The 25508-nt window shown below is 39.9% G+C and overlaps 1 protein-coding gene across 25 annotated transcripts in view; it reads left to right on the forward strand.

Moving 5' to 3' along the window:
• The first annotated feature begins 18542 nt into the window (after window positions 1–18542).
• The window catches only part of FAM135A (family with sequence similarity 135 member A), a 117105-nt gene continuing 110139 nt past the window's right edge, over window positions 18543–25508 (forward strand). For 8 of the 25 annotated variants that reach the window (XR_011430092.1, XM_070245746.1, XM_070245757.1 and 5 more), the window contains exon 1: window positions 18614–18798. The gene's annotated coding sequence lies outside the window, so the exon portion shown is untranslated. Of the gene's footprint in view, window positions 18799–20224; window positions 20314–25508 lie in introns of all 25 variants that reach the window. The other 17 variants (XM_070245748.1, XM_070245756.1, XM_070245766.1 and 14 more) reach the window with 10 other exon arrangements.

Here is a 25508-nt window from a genome sequence, read left to right on the forward strand (position 1 = left end):
AATTTGGTGAGTCAGGTGTTTTTATATTCATATTTCAGCAAACCACTAATCTTCGCTAAGTACTGCTGCTGAAGGCTGAACGCCCTGGAAAGTTGGTCACCGCAGCTCCCTTACTACACAAGCACGGTGGCGAACAGACGAAAAGGTGCATTGTCAACAGAACCTTCTTTTGTTTTCTTTTAAACAACATTGCTTTGTTTGTTATAAAAGAAGTCAATAAATATCTGTTCATTTCAAGTTTGACAAGGCTGTGAGCTGGTATCATGAAGCACAGAGCAGCACGCTACCTCAGGGAGTGTGCGAGGGGGAACTGGAAGTCAGTCTATGATGATCAAACGGGATGGAAAGCTGAGCAGTTCCTCCTCCACTGGGAAGGAGAACAGCAGTGGAGCCACTGCCCTTCTCTCCACTAAGAGAAAAGACCAGACTCCCTGTATGGTTTCCATATGGCAGCCTGTGGAGTGACGACGCCAAAGGACACAACTTCCATGACACGCCTCCCTCTGGCCAGGCGTACATCGATTCAAAGGAGAACTGGAGGGCTGGAGAGGCAGGATCTGAGGAGACACAGAAGGCAGCACCTCCCCTTTACACAGGAGCACACACAATCGGTTCTCATCTACTTGGGCGCTGAGGGCACTCTTAATTCACAAAACACTACGCACAGAACTTAATTTCCTAAATGTAAGGACATAAAGGAAATTTAATCTTCTTTAGGGAAAAATTCTCTTCCAATCAAATCAGAGTTGATTTTGTTTTGAATACGTGCCATGCAGCAGGTGCCGAGCCAGGCAGCTTCCATGCTTTTGCTCACAACAAAGCTCACAACAACTCCATAAAATCACCATTATTTCACCATTTTACAGATGAAGAAACAGGACAATAACTCGCCCAGAGTTCCACAGCCGAGGCAAAATTTAAACCAAGATTTTGTTTGTTTTTAAGAGCCGAAACTATGACAAGTATATTGCCTTTTTAGTAACTAATTTGATAACACTAATGTGACTAGCAGGCAGCCTGCATATCTAAGCTGACAATTAGTTCATATTTTATATAATAACTTGTTTTGATGTAAAAATTTTACCATTTTTTAAAAAAAAATCATAAGATGAAACTTTCAAAGTAAACATTCTACAACAATGAGAAATAACTCTATCAAAACATGGCTAAAATTCCTAATATAGGCAGCATCAAGATTCAGTTCTGGGCCAGCCCCAGTGGCCTGCTGGTTAAGTTTGGCGTGCTCTGCTTTAGCAGCCTGGGTTCGATTCCCAGGCACAGACCTACACCACTCGTCTGTCAGCGGCCATGCTGTGGCAGCAGCTCACAGACAGAAGGAGGAAGATTGGCGGCAGATGTTACCTCAGGGCAGGGGAAAAAGAAATGATTCCATTCCAAAAGCAGTGAGCCTACTGAAAGTCACAAAGTAAGAAAAAAAAGACGAAGCATTTGGATTTGACAAAATGGGTTGTGAAGGCTCAAGCATTCATTATACTTCTCTGTGTATTTTTATATACATTTGAAATATCTTACATAGAAATATGTTTATAAAAGGACAGATCATCACCTGTGCAGAATTCTGGCCATTCTCCTTCCCCCGATAATGAGCTAGGTAACCATATGCTCTGAGTTTGTCCAAGCTCACAGGCATAACCGAAAACGAGAAAAAGAATATACACATGTGAAGTAAAAGCCTATCTTAAGTAATCTTTTTTTCTGGGAAAATATTCAGGACTCTAGGGCCAGATGATTTTTAACAATAAATTCTTTTAGAATCCCCTGCGATATAACTTTAAAAAAAGAATTTTTAAAGCTTCCAAATTTATTTTACAAATTTATTACAAACCTGATACCAATAGGTGAGAAATGCAAAGAAAGGGAGGGAGAGGGCAATGGGGAGGAAGGGAGACAATAAGTGAAAGAAACAAGGAAAGGATATTAAACACAGTATCATTTATGAATATGGATGGAGAAAATTTACATAAAATTATGCCAAATTATACTTAAAAATACATTAAAAGAAAAATCAACCCCCACCAAGAAATTTTGCTGTCATGAAACGAAGGAAAGTTGAATATAGGCAGCTAGACATACACACATGGCATTTATAGGTCAAAGGAGAAAATTAAAATAGATATCAAAAGGTACCTAATAAATTTAACACCAATTATTTGATTTTTTAAACACTCAGAGTAAACTAGGAGTAGATGGATATTTCTCAAACATAATAAAAAATATTATCTATTGTATTAGTTAAAGGAACACTAGTTGCTGCAAAAAATAAACCCTGAAATGTCTGTGGTTTAATAAAATATGTTTATTTCATATTCCTATGACGTCCAACGACTAGCTGTGTCAAGGAGGTGGGGGGAGGATGGTTTTAGGAGGGCAATGTGTGACGTACTATCCACAGGGTCATTAAGAGATTCAGGCTGACGGAGCCTCTGCCATCTTCACTACACCACCTCTAAGGCTACCTGAGAGCTGATGTCTACAGCAAACTGGGAACAAGAGAAGACCACACGCGGGAATTTCTGATGGGGTTAGGTCCACCACTGCCACTAATATCCCACCAGTTAGAACCCGGTCACACATTTGCTTCTAACTGCAAAGAAGCCTGGAAATGCAATCTCTCAGTGCACCAGGAGAAGAGAGAAACGAGTTTGACCAGCTAGCCAGCCTCTGCTGAGTCTATCATCCTGGTCATCACATAGCCTTCCACTCTCCTCCCCACACAGAGCTACTGACCCCCTTCCCATGAGAAACGATTCAAAATTCCATCCAGTCACTATAATCAGCTCAGAATCAATGATCTCCAAGTGACGTTCTTACTCCATTTGGTAAGGATATGGCCTAATAGTCCCGCAATCTGTGAATTAAAATGACCAATTACCTGCCCATCTCCATCCCCTAAATACACACAGGTACATGTCACTACATAAGAAGGGAGTCCTACTTCTTATATACAACTCCTTCCGGTCTTTTATCCTCCCCATATTGTTTTGGTACTTCAGAAATACTCTTCTCAAAATAACAACCTTGATCTCTACTGATTAACAAGTAACAGTCCTCGTCTCTGCAAAAGCCTCCTCAAGCCACCTTAGTGAAACACTCCTCCTGATTCCATGGGCTCTGGGTTCCCCTTTGCTCCTTCTGCCAGTCTTATTCCCATCCAAAAGCAGACTTTATAAGCCTTGCTAAGAAATCCACATTCGACCCTAGACAGCCATCAAAGAATTTGAATCATAAGCATGATGACATAATAAAATTTGCATTTTAGAAAAGTCACTCAGCAGTGTGGAGGGTGGTTTGGCAGGGCATAAAGTAGAAGCGGAAGACCTTGAGAGTAAGCGAAGAAGGAGGAGGAAGAGAAGCAGGAGGAGAGATAATTCTGGGCCTTGTTACTATCAGTGAAATAAAATACAGTGTAAGAGAGATGACTGTATTCAAGGGACCTTGCTCATAGTTCAGGAATGTCAAAGCTCTCTTATTTGTCTTGCGGAGATAGATGAGAAGATGAGCTAATAATAATACCTTTATTTAAATTTAAAAATCATCTAACTTTGAATTTTATGCTCTCTGCCTGCATGTAAGAGAGGCAGATTATTAATTTGTTTGCAAAGGAATCATTAACTGATTTCAAGCAGGACTAATTTTATTATCCTATTATTGTACTATGTCTAGAAAGTCTAAAAATAATGGATTAATTCTTTAAAGATTAAAAAGAAGGTAAGTGAGTTCTATTTGAAATTTTTTCTCAGAGGCCCAGAATTTTAAATTAAATATTATCTTATCATGAATTGTTTCATTAAATGAGATAAACTCTGTGAAAGCATAAATATACAGTACAACATTTATTGGAACTTGCTTTGTACAAGGCACTCTGACAGACAGAAAGAAGAGTAAAACACTTTCTCTACCTTGAAAGAACTATCATACTAACATATACCAGAAAAACTCAAAGTAAGATGAATATCTTCCATGCCAGGAGAGTACCTATGAAGCATTTGTGATTACCCCATAAACACAATCACCAAAACTCCCCAAAATATTCAGATTCGAACTGAGGACTTGTAAATAATTGACCAGACCAAAACAGACCCCAAATCTACCCTACTCATCCCCCTTCTGCTTAATGAAATATCCTGAGAAAACATCAAAGGCGTAATGAAAGCAATAAGTTGAATAGAACTGACAAGGTAACTTACAGAGGAGAATCACAGACTAATGGAGCTTATGACATTAGCATTCTGCTCACAATACAGAAGAAGAGACTGATGGCCAGGGTGGTTACACGGCTTGCCCAGATTCACGCAGTTAGTGGCAGCACTAGAGTCTGAATCCAGTTTTTCAGATTATTAATGCAATAATAGTCTTTTCCTCCTACCAAATTGACAGGTAGAAGACTAGTGTTCCCTGGACAAAGCTAAATAGTAAATATTTTCTGCTTTTACAGGTAGTCTAGCTCAAATCTTCTCAACTTTATGAAAGTATCTTTCAGAGAAAGGAGAGTTTCAGGAATAAAGGGCCTATCATGATGCTAAGGTGAGGACAATCTAAAGTAAGAATTCTCTAGGAAACTGGAAGGCCCTTTTATTTTAGTGCTAAGAGACTAGAAAACCCTGTGGTATCTAAGTCCTTGTCTTAGTGTGTCTGGGCTGCTATAAAAAAAATACCATAGAGGGATGGCTTATAAACAACATAAATTTATTTCTCAAAGTTCTAGAGGCTGGAAGTCTAAGATCAAGGAACCAGCAGATTCGACATCTGGTGAGGGCCCACTCTTGGTTCATAGATGGCATCTTTTCACTGTGTCTTCACATAGCAGAAGGGGAAAGGGAGCTTTCTTGGGCCGCTTCTGTAAGGGCACCAATCCTTTTCATGAGAGCAGAGCCCACAGGACCTAATCGCCTCCCAAAGGCCTACCTCCTGATACCATCACCGTCAGGGGTAGGTGTCAACATACGAATTTGGGGGGACACAAACATTCAACCACAGCGATGCTATAGTACTGCATCTAGAAAAGGTGGAAGGGACCTCAGGCAGGGGTAAGAAAGTGAACCAAAGTACAAGACTGAACGATGACCCATTGAGCTAAGACAGGGAGAAATTGGAAAGACGGCTAGGTGCTAAATTCTGAGGAGACTTAAAAAACATCTAACAAGTGTCTGCACAGGCCAGAATGGAGTAACAAGGACTGAATTCACTACTCCCCTACCTACTCACCCCTTCCTGTATAAAGCAACTTGAAAAAAATGAAATGATGGTTTTGAAGAAAACGGATATCAGGCAAAACAGAACAATAATCCCTGTGAAACAGAAATCAAATGAGATGAGCTCTATAATTTCTCTAGTTTATTGCATGGAGAAGAGTATTCAGAGTGTGGGTCGGGGGGGAACCCAGGCAAAGCTCCTTGAGTGAGGTGATGGAGGTGGGGGTCGGGGGAGGCCGTGGTAGGTGGAATTCACAGGATAGAGGACAGGAGAGGTGAGAGCTGCTCAGAGAATTTCAGAGAGGCCCCCAAAAATCTTCAGCTGAGCACTGAGCGGTGCTGGTGTGTAAAAATACTACCCGAAGTTGGGGAAGACACACTCAAAAAGGACTGGAGTAAACAAGCCCCAGAACCCACACGGGGCTGGGAATAGTGCCTCTTGCCACCATATGGAGTGGAAGACATCGTAATTCACAGGACAGCACAGAGCACTCACATGGTTTGTGCCTCATATTAGGGAAAAATTAATCCTAGACTAAATTCTGCTCTTATTCCACCTGACAAAGCCTAAAAGCAAGACCTGAAAGGAATCCATCTGTTTCCAGGTAACTTAATTGCACTCCAGGACAAGCTCAAGGCTATCTACAGGAACACAAAAATATTCAAAACCCAACAAGATAAAATTTAAAATGTTTGCCAACAAATAAAAAATTATCAGGCATTCAAACAAGCAGGAAAATATAACCCAACATAAGAAGAAAAATCAATCCACTGAAATTGCCCCAGAAATGATATAATACAGATTAGTAGACAGGATGTTAAAAGACTAATTATACTATATTCATATATTCATGAAACTAGAAGAAATATTGAACATGTTAAAGAAGGATATGGGCAATATAAAAAAGACCAATATCAAAATTCTAGAGTGACGGTCAGCAAACTTTTCCTATAAAGGGCCAGATAGTAAATACTTTAGGCTTTGTAGGCCACTTAAAGTTTCCATCACACAGTCTTCTAAAAAAGACTTTAAAAATGTGAAAACCATTCCTAGCTCATGGATTGTACAAAAAAAAGGGCATGGGCTGATTATGCCATAGGCCATAGTTTGCCATCCGTGTTCTAAAGGGAAAAACTACAATGTGTGAAATGAAAAATGCACTGGATATGATTAACAGCAGAGGTGACGTGTGAAAGGAAATATTACTGAACTCAAAGACATAGCCATAGACACTATCCAAAAGGAAACACAGAGGAAAGAAAACCAAACAGAGCACAAACAAGCGGTAGGACTGTAGTTCCTGAAGGAAAGGAGGGAAGAGTCAAGAGGAATATTTGAATAAATAATGGCCAAAAGTATTCCAGAGTTTGATAAAAACTATAAACCCATAGATCCATGAATGCAACAAACCTCAAGCACAAAGAACATGAAGAAAATTATACCAGGGCATGTTATGATCAAATTGCTCAAAACCAGGGATGAAGTAAAGATCTTAAAAGCAGACAGGGGGAAAAAAGCACATTACACAGCCAGGAACAAAGCTAAAGATAACAGGAGATTTCTTGCTGGAAACAACGCAAGTGAGAGGACAATGGAGCAGCATCTTAAAATATTGAAAGGAAAAAAATGTCAATCTAGAATTCCATACCCTGTAAAAATATCTTTTAAAAACAAAGGTGAAATGAAGACATTTTCAAACATACAGAAGCAGAAAGTATTCACCACCAGCACAAACACACTAAAAGAAATGTTAAAGAAAGACCCTCAATCAAGAGCAAAATGATGCCGGATGAAAATATGGATCAATACAAAGACATGAAAAGCACTAGAAATGACAAGTGTGTGGGTAAATACACAAGAATTTCTATATTTAGATTTCTTTTAAAAATAATTGTCTATAGCAAAAATAGTAACAATACATTGTGAGGTTTACAACATATATAGAAGTAAAATGTATGATGATAGCTCAAAGGCTGGGAGGGGAGAATGGAATTATGCTGTTGTAAAGTTTTTATACTACATGTAAGGTGGTGAACTATCACTTGAAAGTATATGGTAATAAGTTAAAAAATGGACCTGATAAACCTTAAAGTAACCTCTGAAATACCATGACAAAGACTGACAGCTCATGAGCCAGCAAAGGAGATGAAATGGAATCAATAAGAAAAATTAAAGCAAAATAAGACAGAAAAGAAGGACCAAGAACAGATGGCACAAATAGAAAACAAACAGCAAATGGTAAATTTAAACCCAACCATGTGAATAATTACACTAAATGCAAATGGTCTGAACACCCCAGTTAAAAGGCAGATTGTCAGTTTGGATTAAAAAAGCATGACACATCCATGTGGTACCTTCAAGAAACCCACTTTAAATATAAAGACACAAATAGGTTAAAAGTAAAAAGATTAAAAGTGATATACTGATAACATGAATTAAAAGAAAGCTGAAAGGGTTGTATTAATGTGAGACAAAGTAGATTTCATAGCAACAAATAGCAGGGACAATGAGGGCCATTTCATAATGATAAAGGGATAAATTTCTTGAGAGGACCTAACGATCCTAAACATATATGCACTTAATAAAGGGCTTCAAAATACAGAAAGCAAAAGCTAATAAAACCATAGGCAGAAATAGTAAATCCACATCTGCAATTATAATCAGAAATTTCAACACTAATTTTCAATAACTGATAGGACAAGTAGACAGAAAACCAGTAAGGATATAGAAGACTTGAACTATACTATCAATCAACTTGACATAAATGACATTTCTAGAATACTCCACCCAATAACTGCAGAGTACACATTCTTTTCAAGTGCACACAGAATATTTATGAAAATAGCCCATATTCTGGGCCATTGAAAAAGTGCCAACAGGGGCTGGCTCCATGGCTGAGCGGTTAAGTTCTTGCACTCTGCTTCAGCTGTCCAGGGTTCACTGGTTCGGATCCTGGGCGCAGACCTACACACCGCTCATCAAGCCATGCTGCGGTGGCATCCCACATAGAAGAACTAGAATGACTTACAACTAGGATACACAGCTATGCACTGGGGCTTTGGGGAGAAAAAAAAAGCATACATTTAAAAAAAAAGTATCAATAAATTTAAAAGAATTCAGATCATACAAAGTACATTCTCTGATCACAATGGAATAAATTACAAATCAATGAGAAAAATATCTCTAAAATATCTTCAAATATTTTGAAACTAAATACCATACTTTTAAACATCCCATGAGGCAAAGATGGAATAAAATGGGAAATTAGAAAGTATTTTGAACAGAATGAAAATGAAAATAAACATCAAAATTTGTGGGATATAGCCAAGGCAGTATTTAGCAAAAAAAAAAAAAAAAAACCAAACAAACTACTAAACACACATACGGATAAGAAAAAAGGTCTCAAATCAACACGCTCAGTTAAGAAACTAGAACAAGAACAACAAAACCCAAAGCAAGCGAAAGAAAGGAAATTATAATAAAGACCAGAGTGGAAATTAATGAAATAGAAAACAGAAGAACAATAGAGAAAATCAATGAAAACAAAAGTGACTCTTTTTAAAAATTAATAAAATTGACAAACCTCAAGCCAGACTGGGAAAAAAAGAAGACACAACTATAGTAATATCAGGAATGAGAGAGGTAACATTGCTAAAGTTTCTATACTTACTAAAGAATAAGGGAGTATTATGAAAAACCTTATGCCAATAAGTTTGAGACCTTAATGAAATGGACAAATTTTCCTCGAAAGATACGACCTATCAAAGCTCACTTGAAAAAATAATAACCACAATTGCTTTAATCTATAAAGAAATTCCAGGCCAGCCCCGTGGCTTTAATCTGTAAAGAAATTCCATGGCCAAGTGGTTAAGTTCGCACGCTCTGCTTCAGCAGCCCAGGTTTTCACTGGTTCAGATCCTGGGTGCGGACATGGCATGGCTCGTTAGGCCATGCTGAGGCGGCATCCCGCATGACACAACTGGAAGGACCCACAACTAAAATATACAACTATTTACTGGGGGGATTTGAGGAGAAAAAGCAGAAAAAAAAAGGAAGATTGGCAATAGTTGTTAGCTCAGGTGCCAATCTTTTAAAAAAAAAAAAATTAAATTTGTAGTTAAAAATTTCCCTACAAAGAAAACCTCAAGCCCAGATGGCTTCACAGGAGAATTCTAACATTTAAAGAAGAAATAATATCAATTCCACATGAAGTCTTCCAGTAAATTAATCAGGAAGGAGTATTTCACAGCTCATTTTATGAGTTCAGCACTACCCTGATACCAAAACAAGATAAAGACGTTACAAGAAAAGAAATCTAGAAATAAGTCAGTCAGAGAAAGACGATCTCTATATGACTCCACTCATAGGTGGAAATTAGTATATTGAGAAGGAGATCTGATCGGTGGTTACCAGGGAAAAGGGGGGGTGGGGGGAGGGTACGGAGGGGGAAGTGGTGTACCCACAACATGACTAACAAAAATGTACAACTGAAATCTCACAAGCTTGTAATCTATCATAACATTAATAAAAAAATAAATAATAAAAAAAAGAAAAGAAATCTAGACCAATATCTTTCATTAACATAGATGAAAAATTTTAAACAAAATTTTATCAAATTGAATCCAACAGTATATTTTTTAAAAAGATAATATATCATGATCAAGTGGGTCTTATTCTTGGGTTACAAAATTTATTCAACATTTGAAATTGCTCAATGTAATTCACCATATTAACAGACTAAGAAAGAGACACTATATCCTCAATAGATTCAGAAAAGGCAGTTGGCAAAATTCAACTTCCAATATTGATGAAAACTCTCAGCAAACCAAGAGTAGAAAAGAATTTTCTCAACTTAAAAAAGGACATCTACCAAAAAACAAACAAAACCAAAACCACAACCCTTCAGGTAACATTATACCTCATGTGAGAAACTGAATACTTTTCCCCTAAGATTAAGAAGAAGGCAAGGATGATGCTCTCACCACTTTTATTCAACAAATGGACAGGAGGTTCTAGCCAGTGTAATAATGCGAGAAAAAGAAACAAAAGTCTTCCTGACTAAAAAAAAGCATACTGTCTTTATTCACAGACAACATTATAGTCTATATAGGAAATCCAATGGAATCTACAAAGAAAGCTATTAGAACAGTTAAGTAAATTTGGTAAAGTTGCAGAATATAACATTAATATAAAAAATCAATTGTATTTCTATATACTAACAACAACTGGAAATTTAAATTAAAATAATAAAATTTACAATAGCATCAAAATATGGAATTCTTAGAGGTAAATTTGACAAAAGACATGCAGGAATTGTACACTGAAGCTTAAAATAGTGTTGCTAGAAATTAAAGACCTAAACAAACGGAAAGATATATTAATAATTGATTGGAGCATTATATTGCTAAGATGTGAGTTCTCCCTAAATTGATCCAAAGATTCTATGCAATCCCAATCAAAATCCTAGCAGGCTTTATTATAGAAACTGACAAGCCGATTCTAAAATGCGTATGGAAATGCAAAGGATCTATAATAGCCAAAATAACTTTGAAAAGGAATAAAGCTGGAAAATGTTTACTACCTGACTTCAAGACTTAAAAAGCTAATCAAGCTATTGTGATATTAGTACAAATATATGTAAAGAGATCAACGGAACAGGATAGAGAGTTCAGAAATAGACACACACATACATCATCACTTGATTTTCAAGGAAAGTGTAAAGGCGATTCAGTGGAGAAAGGATTGTCTTTTCAACAAATGGTGATGGAGCAAATGGATTTCCATATGCAAAGACAGAACCAATTCATATCTCACACCATATATAACAACTAACTCAAAGTGGATTTTAGACTCAAGCGTTAAAACTTTTACAACAAAACATAGGAGAAAATCTTTGTGACCTTCGATTGGACAAAAATTTATTAGATATGACACCAAATCCACAAACCATAAAAGAAAAAATTGATAAAATAGACTCTATCAAAATTAAAGACTTCTGCTCATCAAAGGACACTATTGAGAATGCAAAGACAAGTCACAGACTGGCAGAAAAAATTTGCAAATCATACATTTGTTAAAGGATATATATTCAGAATATGTAAAGAATGCTCAACAGAAAACAAAAACCCACTAAGAAAATGTGCAAAAGACTTAAACAAACGCTTCTCCAAAGTTACCTGGATGGCAAAGCATCTCATAATAAAAATGTTCTATATATTATTATTCATTACAGAATGCAAATTAAAATCACAATGCATACTTATTAGGATAGCTCACATTAAAAAGATCAAGGATGTAAAGGAACTGAAGCTCCCATACACTGCTTGTGGGAACGTAAATTAGGACAATCACTGGGAAAACAGTTTGACAGTTTCATTAAAAATTAAACATACAGTGTCTACCATATGACCCAGCTATTCCATTCCTCTGTAGTTATCCAAGAGAAATGAAAGCATATGTCCATATAAACACATGTAAAAATGTTCATAGCAGCTTTATTTGTAATAGTCCAAAACTGGAAACAAGCCAAAGAACCATAATCAGGGGAATGGGTAAACAAGTGTGGTGTATCTATACAATGGTTGCTACGGACTGAACTGTGCCCCACCAGCAAATCCACAGGGTGAAGCCCTAACCCTCAATGTGACTGCATTTGGAGACGGGGCTTTTAGGAGGTAATTAGGTTAAATTATGTCACAAGGGTGGGACCTGTATCCAATAGGATTGGTGGCCTTATAAGAGGAAGAAAGAGATCTCTCTCTCTCCAAGATGTGAGGACTCAGTGAGAAGGTGGCTGTCCACAAGCCAGAAACAAATCTCTCACCAAGAACCAAATAGTCCAGCACCTTGATCTTGGACTTCCCTGCCTCCAGAACTAGGAGAAATAAATTTCTGTTGTTTAAGCCATGCAGTCTATGGTATTTTCTTGTGGTGACAGAGCTGACCAATACCATGGGCTACTATTCAACAGCAAAAAGGAGCCAACAATCAGCATGTGCAACACATAGATGAATCTCAGAATAACTGTGCAAAGTGAAAGAAGTATGCACTGTATGATTCCATTCATATAAAATTTGCTATATAGGATCAGCCTTGATGGCCTAATGGTTAAGTTCAGCACGCTCCACTTTGGTGGCCCATGTTCAGTTCCCAGGTGCGGACTTACACCACTCGTCAGTGGCCACGCTGTGCTGGTAGCTCACATACAAAAAGAGGAAGACTGGCAACAGATGTTAGCTCAGGGCAAATCTTCCTCAGAAAAAAAAAAATTGCAATATAATCTATGATGAAGAGAATCAGTTCAGTACTTGCCTAGAGATGGGCACAGGTGGGGAAGGGTATAGAGAGATCATAGGATATAGGGATTACAAAGAGGCACAAGGAAATTTTCATGGGTGTGGATATGTTCGCTATCTTGATTATGGTGACGATTTTACAAGCGTCAATGCACCCAATTGTACATATTAAATAAGTGCAGTTTATATCAATTGTCTCTCAATAAACTACTTTAAAAATCAAATGAAGTTTTCCTTAAAACATCTGTAAAATTTTCATCTACAAATTTCAATCTTGACAATATAGTATTTATATGACCATTTTAAACCAACGTAAAAATTATTAGAGAGCCTGGCCTCATGGCTGAGTCGTCAAAGTTTTGTGTACTCCATTTCAGTGGCCCGGGTTCGTGGGTTCAGATCCCAGGCATGGACCTACTCCACTCACCAGCCACGCTGTGGAGGTGTCCCACATACAAAATAGAGGAAGATTGGCACAGATGTTAACTCGGGGCTCATCTTCCTAAAAAGAGGAGGATTGGGAACAGATGTTAGCTCAGGGCGAATCTTCCAATGCAAAAAAAAAAAAAAAAACAACCACAAAAAAATTATTTGAAGATTTTTTTTTAAAGTAATAACTTAAAAAGTCCTCTGTCAACTCCTAGCTCTTACATCCTCTCTGGTGATGAAGCAACAAAAATGAAAAGCAACTGCCAAGAATATTTTCCCTTAACTTGTAAAAGCAAGCACATAGCATGCACTCCCTTCAAGTTTCCACAAATAGAATCACCCAAAAGCTAATTATTTACTCAGCTCCCAAATCTCTTTAAATTCCTTCTTCTTTTTTTTTCCACAAATGGTTTAAGTAGGTTTTAAAGACATAATGGAAATAATGAATGAAATTCACACAGTAGTGTCCCTTAGCCCCGGTTTCACTAGCTGCAGCTTCAGTTACCTGTGGTCAGCTGGGGTAACTGGGGTAGCCTTGCATCATCTCACATCATCACCAGAAGGGTGAGTGCAGTACAGTAAGATATTTTTGAGAGAGAGTCACATAAAACTACAGTATATTGTTATCATTGTTCTAATTTATTGTGAATTATTGTCGTTCATCTCCTATTGTGCCTAATTTATAAATTAAACTACCCCAGGTATGGTATGTATAAGAAAAACACATTATATACAGGGGTCGTTACTATTGGTGGTTTCAGGCATCCACTGGGGGTCTTTAAATGTATCTCCCATGGGTAAGGGGAGACAACTGTATTTCTTAATACAAGAAACTCTTTTTGTTCTGTACCCAAGATAAATTTGGCAACTGTTACATATTTCAAGTAAGTCTAAGGATAAATAAATTTGGTAGTTGACCATGAAAGAAAGAAAGCATAATGATAACTGGAATATAGAAAAATGATTTTATTATAGTTTTTCCCCTTCTACTGTGTTCCCATCAATATTCCCAGAGCAAAAACTTAAGAAGTACAGAGAAGAGTTTTTCTGCCGAAGAGATTTTAAAACACGTGAGGCTAATTTTGCATTTTATGTGGTCTTCACATTGACATAGGAGTCTAGAGCTGTATGTCTTGTCTTTTAAAAGGGACTTAAGCACTAAGTATGGCTGCCTCTTATTATAAGTTCGATGGATTTATTAATCTATCATTACTTCTAATTACTCTTGCCAGTGACAGGAATACAATGATGCCAGCATAAGGATGTTTTTTTCAACAACAGACTGCATATATGACAGTGGTCCCTTAATACCGTATAACCTAGGTGTATAGTAGGCTACACCATCTAGGTCTCTGTAAGTACACTCTACCATGGTTGCACAGACACAATCGTTTAACGATAAGTTTCTTAGAAAGTGTCCCGTTGTTAAGTGATTCATGTCTGTAATCAAAAACATGTACCGTTTCTTTTTGATAAAAGATCTTTGTAATAATTTCACAACATCCTCATGAAGTAGCTTCTTATTATGATATCCATATTACAGATCAGGAAGCTAGAAAAGAAAGTTATGCAGAATGTGTGAGGTCGTAGATATTGGAAAGATATTTCAAATTTTTGTTATGTGCTCAATTCGTGAAGTTACTAACATGGCTGTGAGGTTCTGAGTTTAGGTAAATGGGGGAAAGGATGGTCGTTAACAGAAACTAGAAGGTTCGGAGGGAGATGGAGCTGGATGTGACAGGGAAAGGCAAGCAGGAGGAGACTAGTGTGGAATATGTTAAGAGGAGTCAGCAGGACAGCTAAGCAACAGGGCTGATAGGAAGCAGAAGCCATGTGTCTAGAGTTGGCTTAAAGATCAGGACTCAAGATAGGAACCTGTGAGTCATGAGAAGAGTAAGATAGTGCCCTAACATGTATGCTATCATAGATCAGATGGTAACTAGTATAAATATTATTTAAAAACCCCACCATGGTGAGCTCCAAGCATGTAAGGAAGAGAATGATTCAGAAATCATTTCATTACTGTCACTTGATACTAGATAATTATACTTCACAGGAATGATTCAGCAGGATGGTGGTGGGAGGAATGTCTTCTGTCTGACAGGTTCTCTCTGAATGATCCAAGCAGACACTCTGTCTTTGAGGAATCCAGAGCAGCTGAGTCACAACCAAGACATCACTGCTTGACTACCCCTTTCACACTGCATAGCAAAAACCTGTTTGCAGTTCAATCAATTATGTAGCTATCAGGGTTTTTTTTCTTTATATCATTATTAAAGGCTATGCTATATGCATTTTAAAATTTTCATTCATTTTACATGGATTCAAATATTTTTTCCTTTAATACAATCACTAGGTTCAAACTCGCAAGAACATACAAGAAAAAGTCTTCTTTCCCTCTCCTCAGGAAGCACCCAGCATCCTGGTTTCCCTCTCTGAAGCAAGCAACATTAACAGCTATAAAAAAAAAAAAAAAAAGAGGAAAGAAAAGTTTTTGAAGGTCTGTTATTACATTACCAGGAAGAAAATACTGGTAACTGAGTTTTATCTGGTGGTTCCTCCAGAAAAGCCATGGCTATTAAGTCATGAAACAACGTTACAACATTAAGTTATGAAGTAACACATTTGCCCTTCTGGTTTGTAGCTATTAGTAACCTGTGAAGGAAGCCCTATAAAGAAACTTGGTTTTGCTCCATCTCATATTTGTTAAGATTATATAACCTTTAAAATAAAACCTTACCCTTGAGTACTGTGGGCACTCACCCAAGTGTCTGCAAATGATTAATCCTTTACTTTGCATGGAGACAAGAGTGACTGCCCCAGAAGGGGCGTTAGTGTTTTGTTAATATTATAATTATTTATTAGACAACACTCCGATTCTTACCAAAAAATAAAAAGATAAAAAAAGGAATTCAGAATTTCCTGTATAAAATGCCAAAAAGAATCACATTCTTGGAAAAAGTTGTGAATAATTTTGACTATATCTTTTTTTTAATTTAAAATTTTAAAGTTGATAGTTACCTACCTACAGCAACAGGCATAGTTTAAAAATTATAAAGTCTGGGAAGGAAAAAGCAGGCTTATTTGCCTATTGAATTAATGTCTAGCAACGGACAAATACAGACATTTTTCCACAGGGCTATTTCCAAATTTACAATATTCATTTCTCCTAGTGTCTCAATCTTTAGCTCAGCCAATACTGTGTAACTGTGTAGGGGAGAGAGAACACAATCTGCAGTTTAAGGGAATATTCCAGTGAGAAAGATTTAGTAACTATTCAAAAACCATTCTACGCCAAAGTCAAATCATGTAAACCAACCACAGGATAAAAAGGATTCCAAACCTTGCCTTCTTTGAGCACTCATGACTTGGATAGAAAATGACACATATAACCTAACACTTAGCTTAATGTACATTAAATGTGACACAAAAATGTTAATTAGCAGCATACAGGCTGACTCAAAACGTGGAGAGATAAATGGGAAGTAAATTTAGAATCATGAAATTTCTAAAGGACCTTAGATACTATGCAATGTGATTCTCTTGTTATGAGAGAAAACTTGAGACCTAGAGAAGTTAGGAGACTCTCGAGATTACACAGTACACTGCAGAATCTAGAACTTGAACCCTGGCAATCTGACAATTAGATCAACGCTTTCTGCACTCTAAGTCTGTATGTCAGGAGATATTACAATTTTTCCATTTTCTTTAGGTTACTTTATATTTTTCGGCTGATGAATAATTTCCAGAAAGTCTCGTCTAAATCTCTAGGTTAAGTGCCCTTCTTCTGGGCTCCCAAAGAACCATGCGCCTACCCCAATTTTAACTCTTAATGACATTAAGGTGCCTGTCTCCCGCTACTAGATCGTCAGCTCCCTGAGAGTTGGGACTGACTCTTAATCTTCGTTGAATCCTAGTAGCTAGTACAGTGCTTGGCACACACTGAACAGGTAATCAAAAATATTAGCTGAATTAATCTGTTCCTGAAATCTTTCAAAGGGCACCACCATCTGACCTTTGCCTTCTGCTCTGGCCTCACACCCCCAAATTGTGGCATCAAATTGCTCTTAGTTTTAGTTCTGTGCAAAGATCAGATTCTCGTTGCATAGTTTTGTTCAAGTGATTCCTTTCCCCTTTTATCCCCCACCCCTCGCATTTCATTAGCTCTCTAGAATCATTTTCTCCTGGAAGTCTTTCCTGACTTATTACCTTTCCCAACCTAAGCTGGATTCATGCTCCTCCTCTGAGCTCCAGTAGTTCCCTGTGTATCTATCTCCGCACTACACCCATCGCATCACAAGTACTGTGTTATTCCTGTTGGTATCCTCCAAGATTCGTACTTTCTCGCAAATAGACGTGTTAAAATGTGACTTGAATAAAAAGAACACGTAACAGGGAAGGAATGTGGGCACAGGGTGTGTTTTAGAGAAGGCATAGATGTGGAAATTTGAATTGGATATTTTGTATATTTTCCCAAGAGACACAGAACTAAAAGAATAGAAAAAGGCTTTCAATTTTACAATTCAAATTACAAAAAAAACAATAAAGGCCCTTACAGGAAAGGATAGTAAAATGGTTTTGGGCTATTACGAACCAAGAAAGCAAGCCATTCATGCAAATGCCAATAGACTGGTTATCACAGGACAACATGGCACTTAGAATCACGTTAAAAATACAGACTAAGGAGAAGAAAAAGCAAAGGCTAAGTTATATTCAAAACCTGCTCCCTAAATGGCCTAAACTACAAGGCATCGCCACTACTTCCAAATGAGTGCACAAAGCTGTTTCTTTCCAAATCATTTTTATTGTGGTAAAACATACATCACATAAAATCTACCATTTTAACCATTTTTAGGAGCACAGTTCGGGGCCATAAGCGCACTCGTGTCGTACAAGCATCACCGCCGTCCGCGTCCCAATGCCCTTGGACGCACACGCCGCAGCCGCGTCTCCTTCCTCCGCTGACTGCGCTCGAGCAACGCGCTGAGCTCTGCGCACCACCAGACGTGCCGCCGGTCAGCGCCAGGACCCGGGGTGAGCGGGGCACGTCGCCGCACCGCCGTCCCCCACGGCCGTCCCGAGCGCGGGCTCCTGCTCCCGGAATCCGAGCGCGCAGGACGCCACCGGGCCGCCCGTCCTCGCGTGTCTGGGCGTCGGGAACCAAGCGGGAGCCAGAGCAGCATCTCTCCAGACCCGCGACCCCCGTGCGCGGGCGGCGGGGCCGGCGCCGACGCACAGCACCCTCGCTCCCGTTCTGAGGCGCGCGCGGGCCGGCGGCGGCCGGAGAGGGCTCAGCGCGCGCTCTTTTGGCCCTCTTCGGGCGCCCTAGCTCGGCGCCGACCGCGCAGCCGGCCGGCTCCCTAACCCGCAGCGGGCGCTCCCACCGGGCTCGCGCTCGGGATTGACGCAAACCTCCCGTTCTCGCGGGAACTTGGGGCGCGAGCCCGACCGGGCGGACAAACCCCTGGAAATCTCGGTCGGCGCTGGGGCCGGAGCGGCGGCTGAGGGGCTCTGAAGAGGCCGAGGGGCGGGGCGCCGGGCCCGGAGGCGGGGCCCGGCCGCGAGAGGGGAGGGGACAGGCGCGGGGGCGGGGCCGCGGGACCTGAGGAGCGCAGGTAGCGCGGCCGGCCCGGCGCCGGTGGGCGCACTGCGCATGCTCGCGGGCGCGCTGGGCCGGGCGCCGAGCGGCGGTGACGAGCGGCTCCGCGGCGGCGGCGGCGGCGGCGGCGGGTGCGGGCGCCCGATGGCTATGTGAGCGGCCGCGGCGGGATGGTGCTGAGCCGGGCCGGGCCGTCTTCTTCCAGCAGGACCGCGGGCGCCCGCGCCCTACAGGCGGCGGACGGGGCCGCGCCGGGGAGAGGTGAGCCCGCTGTCCCCTGCGTCCCCGGCTCGCGCCCCCCGCGCCCCCCTCGTCCCCGTTCCCACGGGCGCAGGAAGCGGCCGCCGCCTCCTCGCCGCGCACGCCCGCTGCCCCGTCGGCGCCCGAACCCGGCCCCGCCCATGGGGGTCGGCGGCAGGGCTGTCGGCGCCCCTGGTGCGACCCGGGCTCCCGCAGCCCGCCCCGCCCTCGCGCCCGCGGCCCGGGCTGCATCCCCGCCCGACCCGGCCCGGCCCCTCCCGGAGCGCTGCGGCCGCCCTCCCGCGCCCCACGTGCCCCGCGCCCGCCGCGGCCCCTCACCCTGCGCGGCTTCCCGCACGGAGCATCCCCGCTGGTCCCTCCCGACGCCCCGACCTCGGCCCCCGGTTCTCGCCCTGGCCTCTGTCACCTCTTCTTGGCCGTCGTTCCTTCTCGTTTTCGTCCTTGGGTCCTTCGTCTTGGTTCTTTTGTTGGTTTCTGGTGTGTGCGCTTCAGCATCGCTTTGCGCTGGAGTTCCTCCTGCGCCCCACCTTGCCCTCGGAGGCCTCCTGCCTCTCTTGGTCCCCCGCCTCGTCGCTTTCCGGCTGATGGCCCCGTCCTCTCGTCCTTTTGCATCCTCATCCCATTTCTTGTATCTGATCTTGTTTTGTTTTTCTCTAAAACCGTTCTTTCTATATGCATAGATCGAGCCACTTGACTTCAGTCCGTTTGACATTTTATTAAATCCCTGAAGAGTTCCAGTCTCTTCTGCTTTCTGCCTAAGCTAGGTATCCACCCAGTATTCTTAGTTTAGCTTCCAGTTTAATAAACCTCATCTTCTTTCTTCCCTGATTGGAAATATCATCAAAAGAGTGACAGTGGTAATAAACCTGGTACCCTTACTGATTGAAGCTTTAATTTTTAAGAATTGTGTTTACGTGACACGCCGGGAGAAGCAACTTGAGTACAGACTTGATGAAAGTATTAAGGGTTAAGATTTATTAAAGGCTGACCTACGAACATAAGGTTAAAACTTGGAAATTTTGTTGTCCTCCGGAAAATATGGGTGTCCAAGAACTAACCTTAAATGAAATTTAACAAATTTTATTTTACAAAATTCATTATTAACTTGATGTTTTGTATATTTACAATTGCAGTTGATTGCATCATTTTCTTGAGGGTCTCTGTTCTCGTTAATAAGTGCATACAGTTTCTACTAACTTAGTAGAATTATCGTGCTTAATGAACGACAGATATGTGAAACAGAAGTATTAAATTTTTGAATTGGACAGAAGAACTTTCTAAACAGTTTTGGAAGTTTTTCCTCCCATTTTGTTGTGGTCAAGATTTGGCTTACATAAAACATCTCTGTATGAATAATGGTATAGTATCTTATTTTGAAGGCATCTGCTGAAACTATTACTTTCAGTGAAGTTTGCCTTTATTCTAGGGTTGAAGATCGCCTGGATTATGTGTTTCATTCTGGAATCTCAAAGCAGTCCACAAACAGTAAATTCTTCTTTACATTGTCTGTGTCAGGTAGGAATTGAGTTTTTTTGTATCTGTTGTACATAAGGGAAACACCAAGGCAAAAAAGTGTTGTTTCCTATTCAAAGTGTTACTGGAGGTAAAAGTAGAAGGAGAGACAGTTTAGGATCTGGTGTCATTAAACACACACCTTTTTTGGAAGAACTAGCAATTATTGTGTATGGTAGGAGGTGATGAACTCCTCAGCTTTTAAGATTTTTTAAAAATGATTTTTACAATGCAAATAGAGATAACTGCAGCTTTTGAAGGAAACTTTCCCACCTTTCAAAGGCAAGTCTTTTTAAGTAACTATTAATTAAAAAGTAAATGCCCACAAATTCTTGTTGGTATTTTTAGTGAGTTCCTTCTGTGCTCTTAGAAATTAATGTAAAGATTCATGGTGAACAGCAGGCACAGGAGTAGAAGTCGTTAGATCTAAACTCTTATGATGACTCATGACATTAGTTTGTAGAAGCCACTTAACCTCTATACCTTGGTGTCTCTACCTGTAATATGCGGGTTAAAAAGGTGGCCACCCAGTAATCTTTCAATAGCAAAGTAAACCTTAGCAATTAAAACATGCTTAGAGCCACCACAGACAAAAGTTGCTATGTAAATACTTAATATCTGTCTGTTTTAGACTATATAGTAACAATATAATTGAATGCTTAAATCCCAGTTCAAACTGGAATTTAGATTTTTTTTTTTTAAATGCAGAGTTCTGTGAAAAGTCTAGTAGAATGCTGTGAATTGAGGATCAGCTTGGGTTAGTTAATGTTTATGTACGGTGCAAGAGACGCTGCAGCATTCGGTGTACAGAACAGACGTGCCCTTTGTTGGCCAGGATTCGAGACTGGAAGGAGCTGTAAGAGTTACATGTATATCTTTGGTTACCTTCGTAAGTTTCTGTTGTCTTACATTTTAGCTTTGTTTGCCGTAGATACAGATGCTCAGGAGTGGGGGGTTGTTTAGGGATTAGAAAGGGCAAGGGTCCCCTTTGCCTTGATTCTAGGTGTTGAGGAAAAGCTGCCTAAAAGCGAGTTTTGTGATATGTACGTGTGCGTATTTAAATAAATGGATGGAGATGGGAGCGTAAAGATTTGAAGTGAGTAGTGTTTTGGCTTTTTTTCTTGAGTTGTTTGTCAGGAAGAAAGTTTAGAAATGAATAAGAATAAGAAGCAGAGTGGGGATATAGAAAAAAAGCATTTGTAATGGACCCAGTGGTTTTTAGAAAAGTTGTATGTATGGCACAGGGTGCTGGGCAGGTCTAGAGTTTTCAGAAGGAATAGAGTGAAATACCTCCACAGTGGGTTTCAACATTTTATTTTTGAAGATGGTCTTTTTTCAACAGGTGCATACTTAGTTGTCAATAATATGCTAAATTTAATAAAAATTAGCCTCTTTTTTCTTAGCAGGAATATAAAGGTATTAGGCATATTATACCATTAAGACATCTCTCGACTTGAATAACCCCTTAGGTGATTCTTGCTTCGATGAGGCCATCTTTCTGAACTCTCTCTCAACCAAGAATGCATTCTGAGGACGTCATCGTATTTTTCCTTTGATGGGTCTAGGTCTCTTCAGACCGTCCATAATATAGAAAGTATTTCTAAATTATGTTGTCAATATAAAAGTCTATTATTGATAGTATTGTGGAACATTTCTGTTAAGTTTTATGAAATCCCCTTTTGCTCCGGTTCTTCATATAATCTGAACTAGAAGTATTCCTTCTTTGAAATCCCCTGGCAGTTGCCGAATAGGATGCAGCCGCTTCATTCGTGATTGTTTTTAGAGCAGTGGTATCTTGACGTCCGCTCTTTGATGTCTTCAGGTTGCCAGCGTCGTGGGCTTCACTTGGAAATGCCGCTAGCTGTAAATGTCGAAGCAGCAAGGTCAGGGCTCACTGGCAGTCACGCTCTCAGACCTTGGAAGCCTGTGTTCCTCTTGCCATCACTTTTGTCTTCTGGAATTGAGAAACCCAGATTTTAAAACCATCCTCGTTCTTACTCAGGTTTACTTTAAGACTGAAAATTGTTTTCCTCAGGCAGATAAGGTTAGAATGAAGGCTGTCACCAGTCGTGTTCTGTAAAATTAATAACTTTTGTGTTAAATATAGTAAGTATAATATATATCATAATAAGTATAGTAATGTATAATGCTTGCAGAGGGCCCCATTGTGGTAGAAGAGTTCTGAAATAGTCCTCTGTGCAGGGAGAGCCAGAGAAATGTCTGTAAAGAGTGAAATCAGTAGAAAAATTCTTTGAATAGAGTTGAAACATTCACTGCCTTGTTTTTTCCCTGGTTTTCCCAACACCTGCGAAGATCTTACTTGGAAGCCAACTCTTCTCCGTTTAAGGTCCGGTGGCCTATAAATGAAAATATTTTCAAGCCATGTAATTGAACCTTATAGTAATAGCCTATTTAGATGAGTTGCGTTATTTTGAATAGACATTTCCTTGAATGAAATCATGTTTAAAAGTTGAGATAAAATAAAGTCATATTGTCAGCTGTTTATTGAGTACCATGCACCAAGTACCATGTTTAGTGCTTTGTATATATTTGTGTATATTATCTTTTTATGCCTTACCTTTTGACCTACGAATTATAAATATTATTTCCATTTGAGAAAACAGGTTTAGCAAGTCTTAATTAGAATCCAGGTCTGTCTGACATCAGAGTTACTGGTAGACTAAAGAAAACAAGAAAGCATAGGCTGTTAAGAAAACATTGTTTCTAAGAATAGTTTTCAGAGAGGATCCTGATTCTTTTTGTTCTGGTTCTGAGCATTGTTCTCTGTTGAGATAATCAGTAAGACAAAAATCTTTGAAGGAATGCTGGGCAGATCCCTGAACTAGATAGAAGATGATGGCTGTGGTTCTTCCCAAATTTCTCTTTATGTTAAAACAAGTAACTAGTTTTTGGTAATTTGGGCTATTCTGGGGTTTTTAATGTATATAATAACATGATATATTCAAAGGCATTCTGTATTATGTTTCTGGCCTGTTTGTTTTATAGCATAGATGTGTCCCTGAAGAGTTTATATGAGCTGATTTTAATAAATTAAATCCTATTGTCCATATAATGTTAGAGGTAGTTTTTATTAAGTATCCCATAATGAGCAATAAAAGTTCTTTCTCTCTTTCTTTACTGCATTTTCATGTAATAAGTCGACCATGGAAATACTCTCAGAAGTAGCTAATGTGGTTTTTTTGTTTTTTTATGGGTTTTTTTGTTTTTGTTTTTGTTTTTTGCTGAGGAAGATTAGCCCTGAGCTAATATCTGTGCCAGTCCTCCTCCACTTTACATGTGGGTCACTGCCACAGCATGGCTGACGAATGGTGTAGGTCTGCACCTGGGATCCAAACCTGCAAACCTGGGCTGCTGAAGTGGAGCACATGAATTTAACCACCAGGCCATGGGGCTCGCCCCGCTAACATTCTTTCTATGTTATGTTTAAAAAATATTTTTTCTATGGGTTTTCTATCATATAGAAATTGTGATGTCACAGTTATCCAAAATTAACAGTGTTCTAAGAGTGCTTACTTAATCTAAGTGTCGGTTCTAAGATTAGTGATAATATATTTCACTTTTATTAGGCAACTGTTTAAACACAAATTTTCAGGAAATTAGAAGAGAACAACGCCTTTAAAACTTCAGATTTTGTGTTTGTGAGATATAAGAAATTTGAAGACTTCATAATTAGAGAATAATGTTAATTACCTGGAAAATTGAATGTAGTTAATTTATCAAGTGTAATTTGTTTCGTTGTTGCGTTCTGGTTTGTTTTTCTTTAGTAAAGGTACATATGCCTCATGGCTGGCTGATCGTTGAGTCTGTTTCCTGTAACAGTTCAGGTGTGGACTTTAGAATCATGCAAGTTTAAATACAGACCATGGAGTGTGACACATTTGAGGTTTTGGTCCTTCTTCCCTTATTTCCTAATTGTGTGACCTTGGATAAGTTATGTAAACTTTTTCTCCTTAGCTTCCTCACCTGTAAAATGGAGTAATCGTAGCTCTTTCGGATGTGTGTGAGAGTTAAGTGAAATAACATGGTTAGAGCCGCTACTGTGAGAGGAGGTGCTCCCAGAAGTTCTGTGTGTCTGTCTTGGTCCCTGTTTGATATTACTGTTTGGTCTGTATTTGGTATCAACAGGGAAACAAAGCTTTTTAAAATATATTTTGTCTATCAGGCTATTCTCATTATCTTCCCTTCAGAAGATCTCCCTCTTTCCCTCTCCCCAAAAGAGAATAATTCAGTACTCTATTCGCCTCTTAACTATTTCTATAATTTGTGCAGTGTGGCACATGGCTGGGCCTCAGGAGTTCGTTTTGATGGGTGAGGAGTGGCAGCAAAAGTTTCTAGACCACTGTTTCCTTACTTTCCACGTCCCCTCTCCTGTAATGATTCTGAAACCTCATGTTTGCTGTGAATCATTTTTTAAGATGAGAGATGCTACTGATGAAAGTGTCTTGTGCATGTGGATAATTGTGAAGGCAAGAAGAAGGTTAAACGCCATCTGAGTTGGTGGTGGTCTTCAGAGTCAAGGCAAATGACAGTGGCTTGGCCATTTTAGAGCAGGATATAGTCCAGTGACTTAGCATGTTTAGCCCTTGCAAGAGGGAGCTTACAAAGCTGGGTGGGATGTCAGGGCCTCAGCCAATCCAAAAGGGAACTGAATGTAAATCAAGAAATAAGACCATAGCTTGGATGTTTAGACTGAATCACCCGATGCAGACCTAACCAACTTTGGTGGCTAGAATTACACCAGATAGCAGGGTTAGAGATGCAGGACTAATCCAGGTGGCCATCACTGATTGTCCTGTTTATTCCTTTTTGGTGTGGCTTGGTCAGGATTAGCTCAAAGGCTGTAAGGGGCTGAGCCTCTGTGGGTCGGAGTTCTGCTAAGCCCTGGGTGAGTGGGACTTAGGAAAGGTGACGGCTGAGCGCACCTTCTCCCAAGAACCCACCTTCCTAGTCTCCTTGATTTGCCTCAGAACTTGGCTGTTTCAGAAGTCTTTTATTATTGACAAGGTTGTGAGAACAGCATTCTGGAGGCTTCTAGGGATGCCCTTCTTTTGGGCTTCCTGCTTATTCATTGGAAGAAGGCCCATGAAAATGGAGCCAAAATTAACCAGCTAGTATTAAATGGATTGGGTTAGCCTCCTTTGTTCCTATCGATTCCTATTTAACCGTTCATTTTAAAT

The sequence above is a fragment of the Equus caballus genome, chromosome 20, assembly GCF_041296265.1.
Source record: "Equus caballus isolate H_3958 breed thoroughbred chromosome 20, TB-T2T, whole genome shotgun sequence".
In the NCBI taxonomy this organism is placed as follows: domain Eukaryota; kingdom Metazoa; phylum Chordata; class Mammalia; order Perissodactyla; family Equidae; genus Equus; species Equus caballus.